This window comes from Scardinius erythrophthalmus (genome assembly GCF_964197995.2).
Source record: "Scardinius erythrophthalmus genome assembly, chromosome: 25".
NCBI classification, from domain to species: domain Eukaryota; kingdom Metazoa; phylum Chordata; class Actinopteri; order Cypriniformes; family Leuciscidae; genus Scardinius; species Scardinius erythrophthalmus.
The window spans coordinates 32,123,724-32,136,980 of NC_138245.1; positions in this window are offsets into that span (position 1 = coordinate 32,123,724).

Sequence of the window (13,257 nt, forward strand, 5' to 3'; positions counted from 1 at the left end):
ACACACACACACACACACACACACACACACACACAAATTATCTGGGCCCGTATGTATAAAACTTCTAAGAAATGCTCTTAAGAATAGTCTTAAGCTTTGACTTAAGTGTCAGAAAATACTTAGTAAAGAGTAGGACTTTTCTAAGAGTAAGAGACTTTTATAAAGCAGCTAAAAGCAACTTTCAGTAAAGTATAAGACTGATTCTTAAGTGCTTACTGAAGTGGGACTTAAGTGTTGTGAACTAAGGACTATAGTGATGTCAACCCAAAATGGCCGCCCTCAACCACTGAATCAGCCAATAGTGAGCCTGCAAGGGTGAGGTCACTGCAGCATGACACCAATCATTTAAACTAATTTTAATAAAATCATTTAATTAAGACACTGAAACTTTAATATTTAAATTTATTAAAAAAATGCTTTGCAGTGCATTGTGCAAAATTATCACAAATTAGTATTTATGCTGTGGAAACCCTTTTCTATTGATGCGTGTCTCCTCATTTACAGTTGGAGCAATTATGCAAACATGAGTTCCATCAATGGATCCAACAACTCAGGAAAGCCCGAAATACTCAATAAAGTGGCTTTATTTTACTGCGAGATTTGAAGATCAATTGGAAAGTCAAAGAACTGCCATATAGTATTGGCCAAAAGTGAGGCCAAGGAAAATTGACACTCACCCTTTATTCAAATAGTATTAAAAATGTGCTAAAGATTTTGTACGCATATTGTGTAGTTGTGCTTGGAGTCAATTGTTTATTTGTGATAACACAATGAAACATGTCAAACTGTACAGACATCATTTTTAGCCATGGCTTTCAAACAAATGAACAAGAGAGGACAATGAAATATTAATAACTGACTATGTTGCAGACAATGTATGATTTTTTTCTTCTCCTTTGAGCTTTTTAGTTTTTTTAAAAAAAAAAACTGTAGCTGTAGTTTGCCCTTTTTTCAACAGTATTATTGATCTTCCTGGATTGACACCATTGTCTGAGAACTGAACTGAGCTGAACGAAGACATCACTGTTTTCTCAGAGCGGCTGTATAATGAACTAAATAGAACTAATGATCTTTTACAAAGGAAATGAATCATCATTGAACTAACTTAAGCTCCACAATGACACTATTTTCTTCTAGAGCTGCTGTACAGCCTAAACTAACTTTGTTGCATTATTTTCATGCTATCACTGTAAAGCTGCTTTGAAACAATCTGTACTGTAAAAAGTTACTTGACTTGAAATTATTTTGTCAGATAAATATCTTCACTAAGTTTTATTTTCCTTATATTTTGATGGTTTAAGCAAACTTGTAGGGTCATAAAAAAAAAACAATAAAAAAAAGTCCGCACATCACTTTTATCCACTAATGTGTTTGGTGTGGTCAGTGCCACAATAGTGCTATTAAGACCCTGCTTACTGTGGAATGATGAGCTCAAGTCAGTACTGCTGCTTTTTTCCAGTCAGCAACAATGTAATTATTAGTTTCCTTTCAATGCATTGCTATAAAATCAACTCCGTCATCATTTACTGTAACTCCAATACATCATATTTTCATTGAAAAGTGAGTGGCCTCCTCCTCTCTGCTGTCATCTTGTTACTCCTAACTAGGTTAGGAGACCTCTTCAGCTCTCTTAAATAATTTAGGAGCTGAGACCTAGTCTTGACACTTAGGAACCTTTATGAATCACACTTATTCTTAAGTCTAGGAATAAAAGTAAAATGACGTCATTCTTAGAATTTTGACAGACTTGAGACTAAAATTTTACTCTGAGTGGCTTTATAAATACGGCCCCTGGTCTTTAATAATGTTCTGAAAACACCAGCACAAAAACATTATTCATACATCATTCATGGAAGTTTTTTCTGGATCATTTTAGTTGAACATTCGACTATCGTTTGTTAAATGTTTCTGCTCGTTTCAGAGCGTTCATCGGAATGTTTGGAGAAGGATAAATGGAATGTTTCCTTAAAATCTGGACGAAATCTCTCACACACACTCTCTCATGTTCTTTCACACACACACTCTCTCATGTTCTCATCTCTCACACACACTCTCTCATGTTCTCATCTCTCACACACTCTCTCATGTTCTCATCTCTCACACACACTCTCTCATGTTCTCTCACACACTCTCTCATGTTCTCATCTCTCTCACACACTCTCTCATGTTCTCATCTCTCACACACACTCTCTCATGTTCTCTCACACACACTCTCTCATGTTCTCATCTCTCACACACACTCGCTCATGTTCTCATCTCTCTCACACACTCTCTCATGTTCTCATCTCTCACACACACTCTCTCATGTTCTCTCACACACACACTCTCTCATGTTCTTTCACACACACTCTCTCTCATGTTCTCATCTCTCACACACTCTCTCTCATGTTCTCATCTCTCACACACTCTCTCATGTTCTCTCACACACACTCGCTCATGTTCTCATCTCTCTCACACACTCTCTCATGTTCTCATCTCTCACACACACTCTCTCATGTTCTCTCACACACACACTCTCTCATGTTCTCTCACACACACACTCTCTCATGTTCTCATCTCTCACACACACTCTCTCATGTTCTCTCACACACACTCGCTCATGTTCTCATCTCTCTCACACACTCTCTCATGTTCTCATCTCTCACACACACTCTCTCATGTTCTCTCACACACACACTCTCTCATGTTCTTTCACACACACACTCTCTCATGTTCTCATCTCTCACACACACTCTCTCATGTTCTCTCACACACACACTCTCTCATGTTCTTTCACACACACTCTCTCTCATGTTCTCATCTCTCACACACTCTCTCATGTTCTCTCACACACACTCGCTCATGTTCTCATCTCTCTCACACACTCTCTCATGTTCTCATCTCTCACACACACTCTCTCATGTTCTCTCACACACACACTCTCTCATGTTCTTTCACACACACACTCTCTCATGTTCTCATCTCTCACACACACTCTCTCATGTTCTCTCACACACACACTCGCTCATGTTCTCATCTCTCTCACACACTCTCTCATGTTCTCATCTCTCACACACACTCTCTCATGTTCTCTCACACACACTCTCTCATGTTTGTGTATGTGTGTGAGTGTGAGAGAGAGAGAGAGAGTGTGTGTGTGTGTGTGTGTGTGTGTGTGTGTGTGTGTGTGTGTGTGTGTGTGTGTGTGTGAGAGAGAGAGTGAGAGAGAGAGAGTGTGTGTGTGTGTGTGTGTGTGTGTGTGTGTGTGTGTGTGAGAGAGAGAGAGAGAGAGTGTGTGTGTGTGAGAGAGAGAGAGAGAGAGAGAGAGAGAGAGAGAGAGAGAGAGAGAGTGTGTGTGTGTGTGTGTGTGTGTGTGTGCAGGGGCGCTGCTAAGGATTTTGGGCCCCATGAAAAGAATCTTGACAGGGCCCCCAACACAGCTGAGACTTTTTTCATATTAATTTATGAAATTCATATTAATACATATTAATTCATTAAATTCATATTAATTTACATAAAATCATGGTTTATGGTATTTTGACTATCATTCTCATATATTTAAGTCAATCAGACAATTGAACTCCATCCCATGTCCACACCCGTAATTTGTCCTCTGTAATACTGCACTACTTCAGTACTGTATAATGTATATACTGTGCATAGCTGTACATGTGTCATATAGTGTATTCACATATATTTATATTTGTATGTATGTGAGGCAAAGCCGTGCACCCGCTGCACCCTGCTCTATCGAAACGTGCTAACTTGTCGAAAAATGCTACCGTAGAGACCTGGGGCCTCATGTACAAAGCGTGTGTATGCACAGAAAAGTGCCGTAGGCTACGATCATTGTCACGGGCGGTCCACTAACAATTTAGGCCTACTTACAAACCCACCTTTTCTTGTGAAATATTGGGTAACATACTGTCGACCCTTTGCCTCTTTCCAGGGTTTCCCCAGGTTTGATCACCCCAAATTTAAGACTTTAAGACATTTTTAAGACCACTTTAATGAAAATTAAGACCTACATCGCACCCATTATGCAGTCGTAAAACACCAGATCAAATCCCAATAATGACTATTACTAACAAATGTTTTAATTAAAAATACATTTATTATTAAAAAAAACTCATTCAACAACACACTGCAAAGTGATGTTTTTGGTAAATATCAAACATTCATAACAATAAACAGATAAACTAACTTTTCAAATCGTCTTAGTAAAGTTTCTCAGCATTCAAATTGCTTCAACCATTGCTTCAGAGGGCTAGACAGATAGGTAAGAGAGATATAGATAGTAGGGGTGTAACGGTTCACAAAATTCAGCAAATATAAATAAATGCTAGAGAATTTTTTTTTTATTATTATTATTTTATTTATTAAAACTAACACACTTTGACCAATGATGGAGCTATAATAGACTCTTCTTAGGAGCATAAACAAAACAGCTCCTTGAAAAAAATGAAATGTAACCTAATATTGTAGTAGTTATAAACAAAGGTCTATTTTTAGTTCAGATTAACATTTGAGAGCAGCAATTGTATTCATAATGTCAAAATAAAACCGACGTAATGTTACTTGAAGCCATTATAGCCTACTATTCCTGCCAAACGTCCATGGTTGCAGTTAGTGTTACTACAGTAAATCCATGGTGAATGTTGCAGATCTGTGGACACTGGATAGTTCACTTCATTCATGGCACAATTATTCTTCCTGGCTTCCACGCGCTGTTTGATCCGTTAAAAACGGAGAAATGTGAATGTTTCTCACTAGATCTCACAGCGATGTTATTACTTATGTGGCGAATTCAAATGATTTATTTACTGGATCTCTTATTACCGCTGAGTAACAGTGTCGCTTGATCAAGATCGCTCGCGCTGCACTGGTCCAAACTGATGAGCGGTCCTTCAACCACACAATAACGAGTAGCCCAGTTTCGTTCCGCTTATTACGTTTGCACATTTGATGTTGGACAATGTTGTGGTCGCGCCGGCGTCTCTTACATTATGAGCGCGCTTGCCACGCGCAACGCGCCTACATTTGAAATAATGAAATTTTGGTCGGCAGGAAAAATGGTCCAACGAACCGTTCGGTTCTATGATACTTCATCACACCGGCGCTATAAGTGAAGTCAAGCTGTTTGTGTTGCCTGGATACAATTTGGGCGGACTGAACCATTTTATGATAATCGAGAGGGGGAGAGGGGCCCACGGACGTAAATAGAATAATTTAAAGTTAATAATTTTTACTATCAAATATTTTTTTTAGCACCACAGTTTTATTGGGGGCTTCTCTGGGCCCCCTCTTAGTCATGGGCCCCGAGAATCGTCATAGTTTACCCCCCCTTTACAGCGCCCCAGCGTGTGTGTGTGTGTGAGAGAGAGAGAGAGAGAGTGTGTGTGTGTGTGTGTGTGTGTGTGAGAGAGAGAGAGAGAGAGAGTGTGTGTGTGTGTGTGTGTGTGTGTGTGTGTGTGTGTGTGTGTGTATGTGTGTGTGTGTGTGTGTGTGTGTGAGAGAGAGAGAGAGAGAGAGAGAGAGAGTGTGTGTGTGTGTGTGTGTGAGAGAGAGAGAGTGTGTGTGTGTGTGTGTGTGTGTGTGTGTGTGTGTGTGTGTGTGTGTGTGAAGGTCTGTGAGGAAAGTCAATCTGCTAAAACACTCTCAAGGTTATGAAGACCTGGAAAAATACATCCGTGTGTTTGTTTTCCAGTCTCCCTCCAGTTTTCCGTTTGCTCCGGTTTCTGTTTATCTTGTGAAGCTGTGTTTGAGAAGTTTGTTCCAGGCCTCTTTCTAGCTTTACTCTCTCGCATTGAAAACACAGTTTAGAAGTTTAGAAGTAATTATTCACTCATCATGTCGTTCCAAAACAGTTGCTTCATATTTCTGTGGAAACCCTTAAAACATTTTATTTCTCAGGATTCTCTGATTAACAGAGTTCAAAAGAACAGCTTTTATTTGAAACAGAATCTTTTGTAACATTATAAATGCCAGTTTTGATCTTGATGAATAAATGTGTGTGTGTTTCTTTAAATGTTGAGAGCTCTCTGTCCTGAGCTGATGAATGTTGCAGAATATCTCCGCTTGTTTGTGGCCGATGACACACGTCGTTCCCGCTGTCGCTCCTGGAGATACGATCTCTCTGTCACCGCCGGCCCAACGCTTCCGGAACCGCCGAGACTCGCAGAACTACGTATCTGATGTGGAAACACAGAAGCAGCAGCTCATCACTGTTCTCCTCAGGTTCAGGAGATCAGTCCGTCATAAACACTCTCTCGTCTGTTTAACGCTTCCTTTATGGAGATATGACAGCATCCCGGGAAAGATGAGAATAGATGTCATGTGGAGAGCTACAGAATGTTCCAGTCCTGTAAAGAAAACATTGAAAGCAAAATCCAAAGGAGAAACGAAATGTTTGCATCATCTGACAGGATTCAGCGATCACCAGAGGAACCATAAACGCTCTGAGATCGGTCTCTAATAATGTCTCTAATGGTTAAACTCCCAGAAATCTCTCCAGAAATAATGTTTTCAGATCATTATCAGTCTATTTCGAAAGGTTGTGCGTTCACATCAACACTTTTAGGGTTAAACTCCCATAAATCTCTTCAGAAATAACATTTTCGGAACATCAGTCTTCTTTGAGAGGTCGTTCACATCAACACTTTTAGGGTTAAACTGTCATAAATCTCCACAGTAGTAAATCAGAGTGGATTGTGTTGAGATATCCGGATCTGGCCTCGTGAAGCTGCTTGTTCAGACACGAGGACGGCTCACTTTTGGGAAACTAGAGAATCTCTTTCCAAATTTATCAGCATGACCTTTGACCTTCATGTGGAGCCGGTCAGCTGAAGCCTGGGAACACGAGCGCTTCAGATCTGCTCATACACACTCACTACACACTCCAACATCACGGTTCTTCCTCGCTCTGAGATATTTTAAGTTCAGTAATATTTCCACTCCTTGAAAAGGTTTTGATTGTAAATTAAACACAATAATGATATTTACCTCGATTGTTCTTCACACACACACACACACACACACACACAGACACACACACACACACACACACACGGTCACGTCTCCTCTGATGTTTGATCTTCACACACACACACACACACACACACACACACATCGTTCATCTCAAACTCTTCACTGACACTGATGTGAACAAATGAAAATGAACATTTATTAATTTATGCATTTGGCAGATGCTTTTTACGAATCAAACCCATGACCGTATGTTGCATGCTTTAACATTTGATCTCCATTAATAAATATTGATGTTGAGGATGTATTTTTATATTTTACGATTTAAAATCTGAGTCTGAGACGAGAGTAAAGTAATAAAATCTAAAGAAGTTAATGAATGAATTCATGAAGGTGTGTGTGTGTGTGTGTGTGTGTGTGTGTGTGAGCCGTTCCCTGGCAACCCTGCGGCCTCTGTGGAATGCCTCGTTGCCATGGCGACGGAACACACACATGTGGCAGTGAGTGTGTGTGTGTGTGTGTGTGTGTGTGTGTGATCAGGTGTGTTCGCTGCATGATGTAGTCTGATATTACTGAACCAAAGGAAAAAACTCCTCGTTTCTGTAAATCATGTCTATTCATCTCATCTTCTTCACTGCAGTTTCAGTCTTAGTTGTGAAATCTTATTTTTGTTAACTTACGAAACGTTTAAGATTAAAGAAATGTAAGATATGTTTGACGAATGTTGATAGAACATTGTAAATCTAGCCTGAAGCAATGACGTCATCGTAATATTTGAATACTGAATTGTGATTGGATATTTGTAGATCTGAATAGCATATTAATAACAATATCTACAGCATTTTTAACACTGCAATGCCTTTAGGAAATGCAAATGTAGTTTCATGATGTTGTGTAAAACTGTGCATTATTTATCTCTGACACTGTGAATTTATGGACCTTCGACGCCTTGTTTCGTGCGACAGACGCCCTTCAGAAACATGCACATGTTTATCCCGTGTGTAAAGATACTCTTCCTGAAATGTTTGGCAGGTTGGATGCTGTTGTCTTGGCAACGTGATTGCCCCAACGTGCTACGCTCTGATTGGCCGTCAGGAGAGGAAACATTCAGCTCACGGTTCACGACATCCCATAATCCCAGTGGACACAAACTCGCCTCACATGGAGAGTTGAGTTAAGCATGGCAGAACACAAGTGTAAAAGATATAAGATAAGATCTGATCTGATTCAGCTCGGAAGTGTACATTCCAATCAGATGATAAGGCCGTTAATTGAATTGTTATTTAGAAAAGTGATTAAATTTAGAGTTTGTGGACATTAGTGCACAGATTACCTGGAAAGAGGATGAGGAGGGAGAGGTGAGTGACGAAGGATCCGTTTAAATCCAGCTTTTCCTCATTCTGGCCTTCACATCTGAACACGACAGTATTGTATATTCATATCGTAGGAGTCAGAGGCTTCAAAGCGCCACGTGTTTCAGATAAAGACATCAAAGGCTCTTTCATATGCAAATTTCTGCAGCAGCGCTTAGTATAAATAAAAAAAAACATGTTTCAGTGTCAACGTCACAATTATTCATGCGCACGACTCTACAGAGGATAGTGAACCGGGGAAGAAGACTCTCATCTGATCCACAGACCGTCTGATGAATGTCTTCTGCATGTGGATCATATCTGCCCACCGGCACACAACGTCATGATTACAAGTTTCCTTCTAAAATGAGCTCTTGTTAGGAAGAACTAATCGTAGAATGAACCTGAATCGAACCTGATATACTTCAACTGAAAAAGAAGAACGAACTGGTGTGACGTCATTTCGTACAAAATAATACCAAAGCGAAGTTCATTTGGAGTTTGTTTCCGGGAGTTTGAAACATCTTGCCAACATGAACTTTCTGGAAAAAGAGGACGACAACCCTGCGGTTAGTTATAGTTGAGGATGACGACCCTGCGGTTAGTTATAGTTGAGGATGACGACCCTGTGGTTAGTTATAGTTGAGGATGACGACCATGTGGTTAGTTATAGTTGAGGATGACGACCCTGTGGTTAGTTATAGTTGAGGATGACGACCCTGCGGTTAGTTATAGTTGAGGATGACGACCCTGTGGTTAGTTATAGTTGAGGATGACGACCATGTGGTTAGTTATAGTTGAGGATGACGACCCTGTGGTTAGTTATAGTTGAGGATGACGACCCTGTGGTTAGTTATAGTTGAGGATGACGACCCTGCGGTTAGTTATAGTTGAGGATGATGACCCTGCGGTTAGTTATAGTTGAGGATGACGACCCTGTGGTTAGTTATAGTTGAGGATGACGACCATGTGGTTAGTTATAGTTGAGGATGACGACCCTGTGGTTAGTTATAGTTGAGGATGACGACCATGTGGTTAGTTATAGTTGAGGATGATGACCCTGCGGTTAGTTATAGTTGAGGACGACAACCCTGTGGTTAGTTATAGTTGAGGATGAGGACCATGTGGTTAGTTATAGTTGAGGATGATGACCCTGTGGCTAGTTATAGTTGAGGATGACGACCCTGTGGTTAGTTATAGTTGAGGATGACGACCATGTGGTTAGTTATAGTTGAGGATGATGACCCTGTGGCTAGTTATAGCTGAGGACGACAACCCTGCGGTTAGTTATAGTTGAGGATGACGACCCTGCGGTTAGTTATAGTTGAGGATGACGACCCTGTGGTTAGTTATAGTTGAGGATGACGACCATGTGGTTAGTTATAGTTGAGGATGATGACCCTGTGGTTAGTTATAGTTGAGGATGACGACCCTGTGGTTAGTTATAGTTGAGGATGACGACCATGTGGTTAGTTATAGTTGAGGATGATGACCCTGTGGCTAGTTATAGCTGAGGACGACAACCCTGCGGTTAGTTATAGTTGAGGATGACGACCCTGCGGTTAGTTATAGTTGAGGATGTTGAGGATGACGACCCTGTGGTTAGTTATAGTTGAGGATGACGACCATGTGGTTAGTTATAGTTGAGGATGACTACCCTGCGGTTAGTTATAGTTGAGGAGGACGACCCTGTGGTTAGTTATAGTTGAGGATGATGACCCTGCGGTTAGTTATAGTTGAGGAGGACGACCCTGTGGTTAGTTATAGTTGAGGATGATGACCCTGCGGTTAGTTATAGTTGAGGATGATGACCCTGTGGTTAGTTATAGTTGAGGACGACAACCCTGTGGCTAGTTATAGTTGAGGATGATGACCCTGCGGTTAGTTATAGTTGAGGATGATGACCCTGCGGTTAGTTATAGTTGAGGAGGACGACCCTGTGGTTAGTTATAGTTGAGGACGACGCCCCAGTGGTTAGTTATAGTTGAGGACGACGACCCTGTGGTTAGTTATAGTTGAGGACGACGACCCAGTGGTTAGTTATAGTTGAGGACGATGACCATGCGGTTAGTTATAGTTGAGGAGGATGACCCTGTGGCTAGTTATAGTTGAGGATGACGACCCTGTGGTCAGTTATAGTTGAGGATGATGACCCTGCGGTTAGTTATAGTTGAGGAGGACGACCCTGTGGTTAGTTATAGTTGAGGACGACGCCCCAGTGGTTAGTTATAGTTGAGGACGACGACCCTGTGGTTAGTTATAGTTGAGGACGACGACCCAGTGGTTAGTTATAGTTGAGGAGGACGACCCTGCGGTTAGTTATAGTTGAGGACGACGACCCTGCGGTTAGTTATAGTTGAGGAGGACGACCCTGTGGTTAGTTATAGTTGAGGACGACGACCCTGTGGTTAGTTATAGTTGAGGAGGACGACCCTGCGGTTAGTTATAGTTGAGGACGACGACCCTGTGGTTAGTTATAGTTGAGGAGGACGACCCTGTGGTTAGTTATAGTTGAGGATGACGACCCTGCGGTTAGTTATAGTTGAGGATGACGACCCTGTGGTTAGTTATAGTTGAGGATGACAACCCTGCGGTTAGTTATAGTTGAGGACGACGACTCTGCGGTTAGTTATAGTTGAGGATGACGACTCAGTGGTTAGTTATAGTTGAGGATGACGACCCTGTGGTTAGTTATAGTTGAGGATGACGACCCTGCGGTTAGTTATAGTTGAGGACGACGACTCTGTGGTTAGTTATAGTTGAGGATGACGACCCTGTGGTTAGTTATAGTTGAGGATGATGACCTGATGACCCTGTGGTTACTTATAGTTGAGGATGACAACCCTGCGGTTAGTTATAGTTGAGGACGATGACCCTTCGGTTAGTTATAGTTGAGGACGATGACCCTGCGGTTAGTTATAGTTGAGGACGACGACCCTGTGGTTAGTTATAGTTGAGGAGGATGACCCTGCGGTTAGTTATAGTTGAGGAGGACGACCCTGTGGTTAGTTATAGTTGAGGACGACGACCCTGCGGTTATTTATAGTTGAGGAGGACGACCCTGCGGTTAGTTATAGTTGAGGACGATGACCCTGTGGCTAGTTATAGTTGAGGATGACGACTCTGTGGTTAGTTATAGTTGAGGACGACAACCCTGCGGTTAGTTATAGTTGAGGACGATGACCCTGTGGCTAGTTATAGTTGAGGATGACGACTCTGTGGTTAGTTATAGTTGAGGACGACAACCCTGCGGTTAGTTATAGTTGAGGACGACGACCCTGTGGTTAGTTATAGTTGAGGAGGACGACCCTGTGGTTAGTTATAGTTGAGGAGGACGACCCTGCGGTTAGTTATAGTTGAGGACGACGACCCTGCGGATAGTTGAGGACGACGACCCTGCGGATAGTTATAGTTGAGGACGACGACCCTGTGGTTAGTTATAGTTGAGGACGACGACCCAGTGGTTAGTTATAGTTGAGGACGACGACCCTGTGGTTAGTTATAGTTGAGGACGACGACCCAGTGGTTAGTTATAGTTGAGGAGGACGACCCTGCGGTTAGTTATAGTTGAGGACGATGACCCTGCGGTTAGTTATAGTTGAGGAGGATGACCCTGTGGCTAGTTATAGTTGAGGATGACGACCCTGTGATTAGTTATAGTTGAGGACGACGACCCTGTGGCTAGTTATAGTTGAGGACGACGACCCTGCGGATAGTTGAGGACGACGACCCTGCGGTTAGTTATAGTTGAGGACGACGACCCAGTGGTTAGTTATAGTTGAGGAGGACGACCCTGCGGTTAGTTATAGTTGAGGACGACGACCCTGCGGTTAGTTATAGTTGAGGAGGACGACCCTGTGGCTAGTTATAGTTGAGGACGACGACCCTGCGGATAGTTGAGGGCGACGACCATGCGGTTAGTTATAGTTGAGGACGACGACCCAGTGGTTAGTTATAGTTGAGGAGGACGACCCTGCGGTTAGTTATAGTTGAGGACGACGACCCTGCGGTTAGTTATAGTTGAGGAGGACGACCCTGTGGTTAGTTATAGTTGAGGACGACGACCCTGTGGTTAGTTATAGTTGAGGAGGACGACCCTGCGGTTAGTTATAGTTGAGGACGATGACCCTGTGGCTAGTTATAGTTGAGGATGACGACCCTGCGGTTAGTTATAGTTGAGGAGGACGACCCTGTGGTTAGTTATAGTTGAGGATGACAACCCTGCGGTTAGTTATAGTTGAGGACGACAACCCTGTGGCTAGTTATAGTTGAGGACGACGACCCTGTGGTTAGTTATAGTTGAGGATGACTACCCTGCGGTTAGTTATAGTTGAGGATGACGACCCTGTGGTTAGTTATAGTTGAGGATGACGACCCTGCGGTTAGTTATAGTTGAGGATGACGACCCTGTGGTTAGTTATAGTTGAGGATGACGACCCTGTGGTTAGTTATAGTTGAGGATGACTACCCTGCGGTTAGTTATAGTTGAGGATGACGACCCTGTGGCTAGTTATAGTTGAGGATGACAACCCTGTGGTTAGTTATAGTTGAGGACGACAACCCTGTGGTTAGTTATAGTTGAGGATGACTACCCTGTGGTTAGTTATAGTTGAGGATGACTACCCTGTGGTTAGTTATAGTTGAGGATGACTACCCTGCGGTTAGTTATAGTTGAGGATGATGACCCTGTGGTTAGTTATAGTTGAGGATGACGACCCTGTGGTTAGTTATAGTTGAGGATGACTACCCTGCGGTTAGTTATAGTTGAGGATGACGACCCTGCGGTTAGTTATAGTTGAGGATGACAACCCTGCGGTTAGTTATAGTTGAGGACGACGACTCTGTGGTTAGTTATAGTTGAGGATGACGACCCTGTGGTTAGTTATAGTTGAGGATGATGACCTGATGACCCTGTGGTTAGTTATAGTTGAGGATGACAACC